The sequence below is a fragment of the Balaenoptera musculus genome, chromosome 12 (assembly GCF_009873245.2).
Source record: "Balaenoptera musculus isolate JJ_BM4_2016_0621 chromosome 12, mBalMus1.pri.v3, whole genome shotgun sequence".
Lineage (NCBI taxonomy): Eukaryota > Metazoa > Chordata > Mammalia > Artiodactyla > Balaenopteridae > Balaenoptera > Balaenoptera musculus.
The window spans coordinates 15,514,309-15,530,579 of record NC_045796.1 but is presented as its reverse complement, the minus strand read 5'-3'; the positions used below and the strand labels follow the sequence as shown (position 1 = coordinate 15,530,579).

Here is a 16,271-nt window from a genome sequence, read left to right as displayed (position 1 = left end):
GGTCCTCCTGGAACCTCAGGACACAGCGTGTGGAAATAACATCCCATCTGCAGCCCTCCACCCCAGGACTGGCCCCCTCCTCTGCAGAGTGAGCTAGGGGTAAAAATGCTCTTAGAAGCAGCGCTCTCCTCCAGAGAGTAGCAACTGATTTGGGAGCAAGAATGTGTCACCTGGCAAAGGGTTTGGGACTCCCCTATTTTAAAAAATTCAGAGGGTTTGGGAATTCCCTGGCCGTCCAGTGGTTAGGACTCCGTGCTTTCACCACCAAGGGTGCGGGTTCAATCCCTGGTTGGGGAACTAACATCCTGCAAGCTGTGCAGCATGGCCAAAAATAAATAAATAATTTAAAAAATTTTTTTAACGTTTATAGAAGCTGGTTTGTAGACGTGGTGACTCAAAACACTTAAAAAAGATTCAGAGGGTTCAAAGCAGCTAGTGAGAACACACAGGTTTTAAGGGTAAAAAGATGTGATGCTGTCCCCCCCAAAAGGCTCCTGTTCACCACCACGGCGTGTTCCGGTGCAAACACAGGAAGGTAATGATAGAGGAATTGCATTCAAACCCTAACGAAGTCAGCAAGCAACCTGAGAATGAAAGCCCCAAATTAGCTGGCGGTATTGATCATTCCTAAAGGAGACATCAAGCATGAAAAATTCAGTTCCTAGCAGATTCTGAAGCAGGATCAGAGATTTGAGCAAATGCCCCTCATCCATGCAGACACCTGACGGTTGCTGGCAGGTCCCAGACTTGAGCCGCGTCAACTGTCCCGTGAGGACTGAGGGTGAAGGAGACCAGCCCTGTGGGGCGGATGAGGAACAGTCTAGATGAAGGCTCACAGCCACCTGGATAACAACAGACATAGGAGATAAGTGAGTAAAGGCCAGGGTCTATCGAGTTAAGCACCAGAGAGGCTGTCTCCAATGTGTGTAAGAAGACAGTAACTTTACCACGGAGCTTGTGCCCTAGCTCACACGGCCCCCAACCTCTCCACACCAGGGCTTTCCCCTCAGTGTGACCAAAGCGGGCAAGTGTCGTCCTAGGAGGCAAAGCTCTCTCTACACCCTGTGACCAGAAGCTCCCACACTGAGGATGGAAGGGCAGGGCAAACCTATCAATCCCGCACAGACTGCAAAGAGACATCACGGGCACTGACTCTGGTCCTAGACCTGAGTTATGGGATCAAAACAGAGAAATTAATGGCGAAATTGGTAATATTTCCACCCAGATATTTTTAGGATAATCGTGTTTAAAATTCTGTGGTCTTGGGACTTCCCTGGTGGCGCAGTGATTAAGAATCTGCCTGCCAATGCAGGGGACACGGGTTCGAGCCCTGGTCCGGGAAGATCCCACATGCCGTGGAGCAACTAAGCCCGTGCACCACAACTACTGAGCCTGTGCTCTAGAGCCTGAGAGCCACAACTACTGAGCCCGAGCACCTGGAGCCTGTGCTCCGCAACAAGAGAAGCCACCGCAATGAGAAGCCCGTGCGCACCGCAAAGAAGAGTATCCCCCACTCTCCTCAACTAGAGAAAGCCCACGCACAGCAACAAAGACCCAACGCAGCCAGAAATAAATACATAAATTTATTTTTTTTAAAAATTCTGTGGTCTTACAGAATTGTCTCTGAATCACTGTACCTAGAGATGAATAGCATGTTTTACAGGGTATTCGATTAAACTTAACAAACATTTTTCAGTGTTAAGTTCTTATCCTGTGCTTGGTACCAAGGCCAGGCTCTAGGCAGACACAGCCAGGATAGAAAAGGACTTCACACAGCACGGGTAGGCAACTACACTGCAAAATGTAATGCACGACGAACGGACGATTCCTGATCATTTTTACTGATAGTAGTATTTCTCTTTCTGCTGTCAAAAATCCAGAAACGGGACTTCCCTGGTGTCACAGTGGTTAAGACTCCGCACTCCCAATGCAGGGGGCCCGGGTTCAATCCCTGGTCTGGGAACTAGATCCCACAGGCAGGCCACAATTAAGAGTTCGCATGCCACAACTGAGGAGCCCACCAGCTGCGACTAAGGAGCCCACATGCCACAACTAAGACCCAACGCAACCAAATATATAAATATTTTAAAAATCCAGAAACAGGGCTTCCCTGGTGGCGCAGTGGTTGAGAATCTGCCTGCCAATGCAGGGGACACGGGTTCGAGCCCTGGTCTGGGAAGATCCCACATGCCACGGAGCAACTGGGCCCGTGAGCCACAACTACTGAGCCTGCGCGTCTGGAGCCTGTGCTCCGCAACGAGAGAGGCCGCGATAGTGAGAGGCCCGCGCACCGCGATGAAGAGTGGTCCCCACTTGCCACAATTAGAGAAAGCCCTCGCAGAGAAACGAAGACCCAACACAGTCATAAATAAATAAATAAATAAATAAAAGAACGTGAATTTCTTTAAAAAAAAAAGAAACCCTGCGAGAGGGTTTCTAAAAAAGCCCTTTAAAAAAAAAAAAAAAAAAAATCCAGAAACAGCTAAATTCAAACCATCAGATCAATAAAATGGTAATTAGTAAGAGTTTATTGTACACATAAGAACAGTTCACAAACTGGGAGCTTTCAAAACAATAGTGGAATGAAGCTCAGAAGTATGTGTTATATAGGACAGCTTATATAGTGAAGATTTGGAGGCTGTTTATTTTTTACAGTGATTGGTTATAGCACTGAAGTTTTTCCTAATAATGGGGATTGGGTAAAATGTTTATCTTATGCCAATTTTGGAAAACAGTCTAAGTTTCATTTATGATTTTCAAAGGCATCTACAAGAAGCGACCCAAGCTAATGTCACTTGTGTTGCAGGATAAGCTAAATTAGTTTTTCCTTACATGGCTTAACTGGTTTTATCTGTTCAGGGAATTTTCAAGTCTGGTCTCCATTTTGTAGTTTATTTTATCACTGCTTAGTAGCCCATAGCAGGAGCTGCTCAAAATTTTTGTTGTTGTTGAATGAATGAATTAACCAATTCATTATCAACATGGACATTACAATTGCCCAAGATGGCAGCGGGAAACAGGACAAAGAGAAGAACCCCTGAGTCAGGCTCCATTGGGAAAATGGCAGGCTTGCCTTGGAGGTTGGTAGAAAATGGCAGTGAAGGATGGATACTTCACCTCACATTGACTGAAACGTGTCCAGGGGTCAACAGTAATGCAGAGAGAATAATTCATGAAGTTAAAGGAATAAGACTTTCTCCTTAAAGACTTCCTCCGTCTGCTCAAGTACAGTTGACCCTTGAACAACATGGGATTGAACTATGAGGGTCCACTTATAAGTGGATTTTTTTCAGTAGTAAATGCTACAGCACTACCTGATCAGAGGTTGGTTGAATCCATGGATGCAGAACCAGATTCGAAGGGACCATGTATGTGAAGGGCCATGTAAATTATATGGGAATTTCAACTGCGCGGAGGGTCAGCACACTTAGCCACCCCCCGCCCCTGCATCACTGTTCTAGGATCAGCTGTACTGTATCTAGGTTGAGGCTTGCGAGCCTGAGGGGTAGAATCTAGTAACGTGCTGGAGTCTGGATGGTGGGAAAAGGGAGTTGGAGGGAGCCCTGCAAAGTGCCTGCCGGCTCTGGGGTCCCTACCAGGGGTTGCCCCAAGCTGTGAGTGCAGGTGCCGCCAGGACCTCTGAGGGCAAAAAACTCCCACACAGGGAGCTGACCCCTGAGGAAAGAGTCCTGCCTGCTCCCTCAGAGTCCTCACCTTTTAGATGTGAAACCCACAGACGCGGACCAACGGGAGGGCCCGGCCTGGGCTCCCAGGAAAGCTGATGATGCCCTCCCCTGAGACAGCCCCTCTAGAACAATCTGGTCCTTGTCTGCCACCCAAGTCGCCCTGAGAAAAGGACTGGAGAGAAAAGGCACTCGCTGGTGCGCTTTATGAATGAATTTAATCCACTGTCACTTTATTACCCATCTGCTGAGGGTGTGTCGTTTTCACGTGACCTGGTTAGGGCTGTGCAGGCCGACAGTGAGGCATCAGAATGGCCACAGTTACAGCTGTGTCCCCAGAGACTCGGCCCCCCACCTACGCACTGAGGCATCACAGGCAGAAAAAGTGCTTTGAACTGAGAAAAGAACAAAGCTCTGCCGTGATACTTCAGAGGCAGCAAAGGAGCTTGAGGACCCATCAGGTGGTTTTGCCAAGACAGCTCTTAGTTGCCTTCAGCAGTGGAATCAAGGGTTTTCCCAACAACACTGCTTTCTCAAACTCCAGATCACCAGCAGCTCTGAACTGTCATCTTTTTTTTTTTAATTTATTTATTTATTTATTTATTTATTTTATTTTTGGCTGTGTTGGGTCTTTGTTGCTGTGTGTGGCCTTTCTCTTGTTGCGGCGAGTGGGGGCTACTCTTCGTTGCGGTGCACAGGCTTCTCACTGCGGTGGCTTCTCTTGTTGCGGAGCACGGGCTCTAGGCTCACGGGCTTCAGTAGGTGCAGCACGCAGGCTCAGTAGTTGAGGCTCACAGGCTCTAGAGCACAGGCTCAGTAGTTGTGGTGCACGGGCTTAGTTGCTCTGCAGCATGTGGGATCTTCCCAGACCAGGGCTTGAACCCATGTCCCCTGCATTGGCAGGCGGATTCTTAACCACTGCGCCACCAGGGAAGTCCCTTTTTTTTTTTTTTTTTAATTTTTATTGGAGTATAGTTGATTTACAATGTTGTATTAGTTTCAGGTGTACAGCAAAGTGAATCAGTTATACATATACATATATCCACTCTTTTTTTAGATTCTTTCCCCATATAGGCCATTACAGAGTATTGAGTACAGTTCCCTATGCTATACAGTAGGTCCTTGTTAGTTATCTATTTTATATATAGCAGTGTGTATGTGTCAATCCCAATCTTCCAATTTATCCCTCCCCCACATCCCCTGGTAATCATAAGTTTGTTTTCTACATCTGTGACTCTACTTCTGTTTTGTAAATAAGTTCATTTGTACTCTTTTCTTAGATTCCACATATAAGTGACATCATATGATATTTGTCTTTCTGTGTCTGACTTACTTCACTCAGTATGACAGTCTCTAGGTCCATCCATGTTGCTGCAAATGGCATGATTTTGTTCTTTTTTTACAGCTGAGTAATATTCCATTGTATATATGTACCACATCTTCTTTACTCATTCCTCTGTTGATGGACATTTAGGTTGATTCCATGTCCTGGCTTTTGGAAATAATGCTGCAGTGAACATTGGGGTGCATGTATCTTTTCAAATTATGGTTTTCTCCGGGTATATGCCTAGGAGTGGGATGGCTGGGTCATATGGTAGTTCTATTTTTAGTTTTTTAAGGAACCTCCGTGAACTTTCATCTTTAATTCGCTTGCAGCCTTTGGGTGGTCAAGGAGTAACTTCAGACAGAAGCCAGTGTCCCTGCTCCCCGCCAGCCTGCACCCGAGTCAGGGTCTCAGAAGTGCCCCTTCCTTCCACCTGCTCAGAACTGTGTCCTCCCTTGGCCAGGCCCCTGGCCTCCCAGGCTTAAGCCTCTCCACGGGCCTAGCATCTCCCTACAAAATTGCTAGGGAGGCAGGGTCAGTTCTTCCCGCCTGTCTTTCAAATACCACCTCTAGAGCGGAGAGACTCTATCCTTGGAATACAACCACAGATTTCTAATAAGGCTGAATTTTAAACACAGTTTTTGTAACACTCCACTCACATCTTAACTTTGTGTTATCAAATTAAAAATATATTGTCAAGGGCTTCCCTGGTGGCGCAGTGGTTGAGAATCTGTCTGCCGGTGCAGGGAGCGCGGGTTTGAGCCCTGGTCTGGGAGGATCCCACATGCCGCAGAGCAACTAAGCCCGTGAGCCACAACTGCTGAGCCTGTGCGTCTGGAGCCTGTGCTCCGCAACAAGAGAGGCCGCGATGATGAGAGGCCCGCGCACCGCGATGAGGAGTGGCCCCCGCTTGCCGCAACTGGAGAAAGCCCTCTCACAGAAACAAAGACCCGACACAGCCAAAAATAAATTAATTAATTAATTAAAAATATATATATATATTTAAAAATATATATATATATGGTCAAGAATATTCTTGCCATTCTAAACCACAAATGGGATTGTTTTGTTTGGTTTTTAATCATAGCAAGGAAATTTACTCTGTGCAGTTGCAGCATATCTCTTTTTTAAACCTATTTATGTCCATAGCAAAAAAAAAAAAAAGAAAATTCTTCGTAAAGTTAAATATAGAATTAACATATGACTCAGCGATTCCATTCCTATGTATGTGCCCAAAGAATTGAAAACAGGAACACAAACATGTACACCATGGGGAATTTGGCGGTCCAGTGGTTAGGACTCCAAGCTTCTACTGCTGGGGGCATGAGTTCAATCCCTGGTCAGGGAACTAAAATCCTGCAAGCCACACGGTGTGGCCAAAAAAATTAAAATGTACACCAAGTTCGTAGCAATAGCCAAAAGGTGGAAATGACCCAACAAATAAATGGATAAACAAAATGCAGAATATACATACAAATGGATGAAATTTTGACATGTGCTACAACATGGATGGACCTTGAAAACAACATGCTGAGTGAAATAAGCCAGATGTAATAGGACAATAGTATATGATTCCACTTATATGAAATATCTAGAGTAGGCAAATGCATAGATACAAAAAGTGGATTGGAGGTTAACAGGGGCTGGAGGTTGTTACTTCATTGGTAGAGTTTCTGTTTGGGTGATAAAAATGCTTGGAATTAGATAGTGGTGATGGTTACCCAACATTGTGCATGTAATTAATACCATTGAATTGCACACTTTAAAATGGTTAAAGTAATAAATGTTATGTGTGTTTTAGCACAATTTTTTTTTAATCAGGCTTTTTATTAGTATGATAGTTTTTGGCTACCAGAGCAATTATACATCTTATTGGCTCATATTTAAAGTCTTGGTAATGATATTTACTCCCAACATAAAAATCTAGTTTTCAGTGTCTTGTAGAACTTCGCCGACATGACCAATGTAACCAGTGCACACTGCCTGGAAATGCCCTTCTCAGGCACATGGGTCCAGAAAGAGTGGCAGACCTGGAGAAGCCTGGCCTTGTGTCCAGCTCTCTGCTTCCTGCTTCTGCGACCCTGCAAATCGCTTATGATCACAATGCATCAGTTTCCATATGGTACAATAATGACACTAATTGTTTCACAGGGTTGTTGTGAAGATAAAATGTGTGGGGAGTGTAATGTGCTTAATACAGTGCTGGCGCAAAGTCAGTGCTCATCATTAAGCTACTGTTCTTATTAATATTATCATGACAGAATTCAGGGCTTTGTTAAATGAGTGATTGAGATTTAAAGGGGAAGAGTGATTAAGAAGCACTAACAATTCCAAAGAGAGGAACCGAAGAGCATGGCTCAAAGATTTATGATGAAACTCAGTCCTGGTTGTTGAGAAGAGGCACAAAACCTTCTTGAACATTCCACCAGCTGAGCCTGCAGTGGCACCTTGGGGCAGCAGGAGGAGCCCAGGCTGAGTCATTCTCAGGGGTCCCTCGGCCTGATCCCATGGAAGCCTCTGGTCCCAGCAGCTGCGAATCACGGCTGTGGGCAAATAGACCGAGTGTCTTTTGCTGTGATAATTGTTTGCTCTGATCACTTGCACTGTGTTGGTTTATGCTGCTGGGATGCATTGCCAGTTTGAGCACCGTAACCTTCTGTTTCCTTTAGCTCTCAACCTCTTAACAACCTTCCCACTCCGGACCCCAGTGACATACAGGGAGGTGTCCAAAATGGCCACTGGGACATTGTTGGTCGGGATCAACATCCGCTTTGAAGGTGTCAGGCCTGATATGAACCCAGTCTAGGGAGGGAGGGAGGGAGGGAGCGCGCCGGCAGGGGAACAACATATTTCACATAAACAGACCCTTCAGCCTTTGCAGCTTTGGTTTCCCAGGAGCGCAGCCAGCGGCAGGAGTTTGGTTTTGAGAAGTAAAGATTTAGCTTTAACAGTTGGGCGGTCACTGCATCCCAATTGCTTTCCTCTGTGTGAGTTGCTATTGCTGGTTGGAGGCTGTTATTTTCCCCTATGTGTTGTGTAGGATTCAGCCCTTTCCTGGGAAGAGAGCGCACATTCCTTGCTTCCCTTGATCACTACTTTGGCATCAGTGCGGAACACTCTAGATAAGGGACCACAGTGCCTGAAGCATCCTGGAGAGGAGGGAGGGCAGTGGCTGGAGTGAGAATACACACTGTAAAGAGTGGAACCCTAGAGAGTTTAGGGCTCGTCTCCTGCCCCCGGAGCAGAGGACGTGCAACCCGGGGGCAGGGAGAGGAAAGCAGAAAGCATAATAGCTGAAGGTGAAGAGGAGGAACTCGTGAGATTTTTAAGTCATAACTATATGCTAGGATACCCTGGAAGTTTATTTTCCCAATTCAAAATATTTTTTTTCTGACTCAAAAGTACATGAACCAGTGGGGCACGTGTGCTATGAAATGAGAATTTGATACGGCAGGGGTAAAAAAACAAAAAACAAAACAAACAAAAAACGTAATTTAAAAAAATATGTATATAACTTATTTAAAAAGGAAATCAACAATTGTTTAATGGGTGCAGAGTTTCAGTTTGGGAAGACAGAAAAGGCTCTGGAGATGGAAGGGGGTGGTGGGTGGAAGGGGGTTGCCCAACAGTGTGATTGTACTTAATGCCACAGGACTGTATACTCACAAAGGGTTAAAATGGTAAATTTCATGTCATGTATACTTTGCCACGTTAAAAACAATTTTTAAGTGCTTTCACTGATACATATTTGTCTCCTCATTTGTATCCATTTTATGTCTGGGGTTTAGGTAAGCTCTGGTTCTGATTACTAGATTCTACTCTAGCTAGTTATGTGACCTTGAGCAAGTCATCTCACCTTTCTGGTCTTCAGTTGCCTCACTTGTCATAGGAGAAATTTGAAAAGAATAGTCCGTTACAGCTCTGATAGCCAAGGATTAGTATTTCTTGAGGGTGTGCCATGTGCCAGGCTCTCTGCTACACATTTTATCAGCATGACCTCATTCAGTCCTCACCAGTATCCCGTGAGGCTGGTATAATTATCCTCATCTGAGAGAGAGAGAGAAGAATCAGAGGCTTAGAAGGTTCGGTGACTTGTCCACGTACAGCAAGCGAGTGGGATTTGGACTTAGGTCTGGGGGACCCCAGGGCCCCGGCTCTCAGCTGCTGTTCAGTACTGCAGCAGGAAGAACGTCAGAGCCAAACCACCACGAAGCTTTCTCCCTGGAAAAGCTATTAGCCTGGAAAATAAGACCGACGTCCAGCCAGGAGCCGGTTCTGCTGTGCTTTCTTATTCCACTTGGTGACCATGCTGCGGCCTCCTGAGAATGTGGGCTGAAGGGCGGGCAGGAAGCAGGACGGCAAGCTGGCCAGGCTGCTGGCTCCTGCAAAGTCAGGTCTCCACAGTAAGTTTCACTTTTTTGCCCTAAAGTAATTGAAATCTCCCCAAACTAGATCCCTCCTTATTTCAGCATAATTAAAATATGTATGAGAATAAAGGCATTCTATTTAGATTATGTTTCCTCCTATCCTCCACCACGAATATTTGTATTCATAATGCAATCAAGAGTTGGTTGCCTGAGAATCGGGTCCCTGAAGCAGACAACAGCTGACTCTCAGCTATGCAGTGAAGATTCACTGGTCTTCAAATATTCTCCCAGTCTGTTTTAACCATGATTGTTTCCGTCCCCGTTAACCACAGCATTAATTAGGGCACTTAGCAAGAAGCACATGGGGCATGTCTGCATGTCACCAGTGACCCTCGGACAGAGAAATAGAGAAAAAAGCAAGAAAAGACAGCAACGGTACAAGTGAACATTGGCTGCCCGTGGGATATTGCAAAACCATGGCATATTTGCATTTGTTGATGAAAATCATTGCAAATCAACCTAGGAATTAGATAACAACAACACCAACAAATCATTGGAACATCTGTACAATGACACTATGTAGACATTAAGAATGAGTCAGATCTCTAACAGAGCAAATCAATGGATGAAGCTTTGGAAGTTGAAGCCAAGTTGAGCAATCATCCTTGCGGGCATGGAGACAGGTCTGAAAACAGTAATGGGATCCTTAAACAAGAAGCAACCAATGCCACAACAAACAGCCTGGAGAAAGAATCGCAAGGACACCACAGAGGAGCAGCTCAGGTGCAAATAGCAGGAATGTAAACCCAAGCGTGACTTTCTCCCCAGCACCTGAGTGACTAAAGCTCCTCACCACGGCTTAGTGAAGAGGAACTGACGGCTGTAAGCAGAACTCTGCTGACTAGCATTTGTATTCTGTTATATGTACTTGTGCTTAAAACACTGAACACACAAACACACACACACACACCTTTAATTCTTAAGATTCAAATATTCTCTTTTTTTCCTGTAAAATCCATAATTCCAAGGCCTTTGGTGGTACCTTCACAAAAAAATTTCTGCATTGGATACTAACTACCAACAACCAAAATCTGTTACCTGGTATGAGTAAAACCCAGTAAACTGCACTGTATTAGTTAGTTATGGCCACATATCAAATTAACCCAAACCGTAGTGACTTAAAGCAACAATTATTTTTAACTATCTCTCACAGTTTCGGTGGGTCAGACATGTGGGTCACAGAAGGAACACAGATTTATCTCCGCTCCACAAGGACTGGAGCCTCAGCTGGAAGGTTTTCGGGGTGAAAGCTGGAATCATCTGAGGGCTTGGTCACTTGCACGTGTGACAGTTAATGCTGGCTGCCACCTGAGGGCCTGACTGGGACTGTTGGTTAGAACCTCCACCCATGGCCTCTCTGTGTGCCCTGGGCTTCCTCACAATATGGCAGCTGGGATCCAAGGGCAAGCATCCCACAAGAGGGAACCAAACGGAAGCTCTGTCCTTGTTACGATCTAGCCTGGAAGTCACACAGCTTTGCTTCCACTGTACTCCATTGACCAAGGTGGTCACAAGCCTATGCCCAGACTTAAGGGGGATGAACACAGACCCACATCTCAATGGGACGGATGTCAGCCACACAGTAAGAAGGGCATATAGAGCGGGATACGTATGTAGGGGTGGCCATCTTTGGAAGATACAACCTGCCCTTACAGAATTCTGCTTTAAAGCCGATTTCTGTAGGAAAGTGCACCATGGTTTAAAGATGTCATGAACAGGAGAGTCTTAGGTGGATCCTGACACATAATTGGGGAATATTTGGTGTCCGGTGACATGGTGGGTGATAGGATTAGAAAGGTATGTTAGGGCCAGATTTCAGAGAGTCCTAAATGATATATTAAAAGTGTGGTCTTTATTCCAGGGACACGGAGGAGCCACAGAAGTATTTTCACCAAAGATTTCTCTCGAGGCCCTGGAGAGAATGGATTAGAGAAAAGGGGAGGCAAGTCCAACTGGGAGCTAAGTAAAGTGGTCCAGGTGAGATATGTCAGCACTCTGGACAATGACATTTACCTGCATCTTTGAGCAACCAGCCTGTACCTTCTGTCCACTTTGTTTTCTCTCTGATGACAAATTCAGCGAGGACCCCAAATCGTTTCAGCGTCTCATATTAATAGATTATAGGTCTCAAAGACATACATTTGATATGTAGTTTGTATTTGTAATCATACACATACAGCATAAAACAGCTTGCCTTAAAATGACACTTCTCACATGGCTATGAAATTATATAAAGCATTCATTTTGCTTATAAGCCCCACAGACTTCCTCCTACAGCTTCTTTTCGGACTTGTTTTTAGTGTATCACTTGAATATATTGCTCGGGTCCCTCTGTCCTCCTTTTCTGTCTTTGCTTGACCCTTAGCATAAATCAAAATCACAGAGCAAATCATGTCCCTGGTTCTCTAGAAACTTTGACTGATGGCTGAGCTATGATCAGAAGTTCTAGGGGTCCATGGGCTGGGAGGGGGGACAGGGACATGACACAGACATCTCTAAGAATCTGATGACAATTCACAGGGAGTGTGGGCACCCCCAAGTGGACTTGTTGTCTCATGAGACGGCACGTAGCTTTGGGGTACTGGCTTGAATCAACAGGCTCCTATGAATCAGCTGGCGATCGTCACCTGGATGAGGTCAGAGTGGTCACAGGTACTCCGGCCCCTGAAATGAGGGCTCTGTCTGACTTGAAACAGTCATTCATCTCTTTGAACTTCAGTTTCTCAAGATGAGAATGGTAATGAAGACACTTACCCCCTGGAAGCAATGTCCTGACGTGCTGGCCATCAGCTTAGAAATCTGTGTTTGCTTATGTGCACGATCAAGGCAAATGTAACCTGTCCTTTCAGCCAACTCTGCTGAGGTTGCTTTTACAACTATGACTGGTAGTTAGGTTTACTCTTCAATTGCTTTATTTAAACTCGAATCTAGTTATATAAACATACCTCAGCACAATTTATAGGCTGGCGATTCTTTCTATCATAGCTGACTTGTTTTTCTTCTTGAAACAAACTCTTGAGTCTAGACTTTGTCAGGTTGATACATGAGGGTGGGGACTGTTTATACCGAAACCGTATACACATTCCAGACACGTGCCTTGTTACTGATCCGAAATAAAGGTGATGAGCCTTTGACTTGTAAAGAGACACTCAAGAAATTGTTTGAAGTGCAAACTCTGATCTATTACTAGAAAGAGGCACAAAGAGTTCCTCAAAACTTTCTTTGCTGCTTTTGAAGAGGCGGGCATTAGGGAGGCAGCAACTTTATTTTATTTATTTATCTATTTTTTTTGGCATGCGGGATCTTAGCTCCCCAACCAGGGATCGAACCCGTGTCCCCTGCAGTGGAAGCTCGGAGTCTCAACCACTGGACCGCCAGGGAAGTCCCAGACAGCAACTTTAGATCAATACAGGAGAGAACTTTCTCATGATACAAACTCTTCTACAATGAAAGGGGCTGGGGAATCTCTAACTAGTGACTTTTCTCACAGGGGAAATGCTTAAACAGAACCGATTGACCATCTTCAAGAAATGGTAGGAAAGGGTTTAATCAACCAACGGGAAAGGAGATGGATTTGGAGGTATCTTTCCATTCAAATATCCTTTCTTAGATGTCTCCAATAAGCCTATGAGGATGAAGATAAGATTTTGTTAATGGTTCAGTCCTAAAAACAGATCTTTGCAAACAGTGCGTGTGGATAGCCTACTGAGGGTGGGGTTTGTGCGGGTAGGGTGAGGATATGGGTGCATGTGTACAGTGCTATGCTGGGAGTTTTAGGTCAGGTGTGTTGTCCAAAGAACATATTTCTAAGCTTTCAAAACACAGACAAAAATTATGCTCAATAGGTCAGTATCCGGTGGCTTCTCCATTCTAGGGCTGAGAAAATAAAACTGGTAATGGCAAAGTTTACTTTGCCAGCCTGTCAGAGACTTCAGACTGTTGGGAGGGGGATTCTAGCAGAGACCAGGCCTAAAGCAGTGAGGAGGGAAGGGAAGGTCTTGGTCCTTCAGAGGGGACTGACCTTTATGGCCCGCTCACAGTCAGACTAGTGCTAAGGTACATGAGGTGCAAATCAGTCCCTGAAGCTCTATGGTGATGGTACATTTTCATTACAAATAAGCCTGAATGTCATTACTTGGTTTCTTCATAACAGAGGTATCACCTCACACCGGTCAGAATGGCCATCATCAAAAAATCTACAAACAATAGATGCTGGAGAGCGTGTGGAGAAAAGGGAACCCCCTTGCACGGTTGGTAGGAATGTAAACTGATACAGTCACTATGGAGAACAGTATGGAGGTTCCTTAAAAAACTAAAAATAGGGCTTCCCTGGTGGCGCAGTGGTTGAGAATCCTCCTGCCAATGCAGGGGACACGGGTTCGAGCCCTGGTCCGGGAAGATCCCACATGCGGCAGAGCAACTAAGCCCATGCGCCACAACTACTGAGCCCGCGTGCCGCAACTACTGAAGCCCGCGCCCCTAGAGCCCGTGCTCCACAACGAGAGAAGCCACCACAATAAGAAGCCCGCACACTGCAACAAAGACCCAACACAGCCAAAAATAAATAAATAAAATCAATAAATTAAAAAAAAAAAAAAACTAGAAATAGAACTACCATATGACCCAGCAATCCCACTGCTGGGCATATACCCTGAGAAAACCATAATTCAAAAGGACACATGTACCCCAATGTTCATTGCAGCACTATTTACAATAGCCAAGACCTGGAAACAATCTAAATGTCCAACTACAGATGAATGGATAAAGAAGATGTGGTACATATATACAATAGAATATTACTCAGCCATAAAAATGAACGAAATTGGGTCATTTGTAGAGATGTGTATGGACCTAGAGTCTGTCATACAGAGTGCAGTAAACTAGAAAAAGAAAAACAAATATTGGGATTTTCCTGGTGGCCCAGTGGTTAAGAATCCACCTGCCAATGCAGGGGACATGGGTTCACGCCCTGGTCTGGGAAGATCCCACATGCCACGGAGCAACTAAGCCCGTGCGCCACAACTACTGAGCCTGCACTCTAGAGCCCGCGAGCCACAACTGCTGAGGCCGGGCACCACAACTACTGAAGCCCACGCACCTAGAGCCGGTGCTCTACAACAAGAGAAGCCACAGCAATGAGAAGCCCACGCACCGCAACGAAGAGTAGCCCCCGCTCACCGCAACTAGAGAAAAGCCCGCGGGCAGCAAATGAAGACCCAATGCAGCCAAAGATAAGTAAATAAAATAAATTTATAAAAAAAGAAAAACAAATATTGTATACTAACGCATATTTGTGGAATCTAGAAAAAATGGTACAGATGAACCTATTTGCAGGGCAGGAATAGAGATGTAGAGAACGGACATGTGGACATGGAGGGGGAAGAGGAGGGTGGGACGAATTGGGAGATTAGGTTTGACATAAATACACTACGTAATGTGTAAAATAGATAGCTAGTAGGAACCTGCTGTATAGCACAGGGAGCTCAGCTCCGTGCTCTGTGACGACCTAGATGGGTGGGATGGGGGTGGTGAGAGGGAGGTCCGAGAGGGAGGGGATATAGATATACATATAGCTGATTCACTTCACTGTACAGCAGAAACTAACACAACATTGTAAAGCAATTATACTCCAATAAAAAAAAAGAACTTCATATGAATCAGCACATGAAGATTGATAAAGTTCAGAAGCTGTGTCTTCTAATAAAAAGGGCAACATATATATATATATATATATATATATACATGAATGAGTATATATACATATATGTGAATATGCATGTATGAATTATATGTATGTATATATGTATATATATGAATCAGTATATATGTGTATATATATAACGTATAAATATATATACATTATATAGATATTCATATATACATTTGTGTATGTATACATATATATACACATATATACATTTGTATATATACATATATGTTCATATATATATACATTTGTGTATATATGTGAATATCTATATTATATATATATATTTACATACAAATGAATTCCTTCCCCATGTACTACCAGAGAGTAAAAATACAGAGATGGAACTGTGCTCTCATCACTAGGGCTGGAAATGCGACCTAAATTAGGCTTGTGAAAGCCAAGCCTAAGACTTTGTAGAGTGGGGTTTCTGAAGGAACAAAGTACTAGTTTTTCCACTTAGGTTGCTGAGTTGGTAGGAAGTAAGCCTGGAACTGCCAGGGTACCACCTAGAGACTGGCATCTTGAGAATGAAGCCAACAGAAGAGAGGGTGAAAGATGGAGACAGGGACGATATCCTGATGGCATCCTGGATTCAGTTACGACTAAAGCTGTTCAGTTACTGAGCCAGTAAAAACACACTTTACGTTACACCCATTTGAGTTGAATTTCTTTGACTTGCTATCTCAAGAAACTTAATAAATCAGAGCAAAAGCCAAACTACAAAGATGCACTATGGGGCTTCCCTGGTGGCACAGTGGTTAAGAATCTGCCTGCCAGTGCAGGAGACAGGGGTTCGAGCCCTGGTCCAGGAAGATCCCACATGTGGAGCAACTAAGCCTATGCGCCACAACTACTGAGCCTGCACTCTAGCCCGTGAGCCACAACTACTGAGCCCGCGTGCTGCAACTGTTGAAGCCCGTGTGAAGCCACCACAATGAGACACCTATGCACCGCAACGAAGAGTAGCCCCCGCCCTCCACAACTAGAGAAAGCCCGCGCACAGCAACAAAGACCCAACGCAGCCATAAATAAATAAATTAAATTAAATTAAATTAAATTAAATTAAATTAAATAAATAAATAAAAAGGTGCACTATGAAGAGTTCAGTCCAATCCCTGCAAGTGGCA

The 16,271-nt window shown here is 44.6% G+C and overlaps 1 protein-coding gene across 1 annotated transcript in view; it reads left to right on the top strand.

Moving 5' to 3' along the window:
• The window catches only part of MTHFD1L (methylenetetrahydrofolate dehydrogenase (NADP+ dependent) 1 like), a 227,669-nt gene extending 214,972 nt beyond the window's left edge, over positions 1–12,697 (top strand). The window contains exon 28 of the mRNA XM_036871033.1: positions 11,296–12,697. The gene's annotated coding sequence lies outside the window, so the exon portion shown is untranslated. The remainder of the gene's footprint in view (positions 1–11,295) is intronic.
• The last annotated feature ends 3,574 nt before the right edge of the window (positions 12,698–16,271 follow it).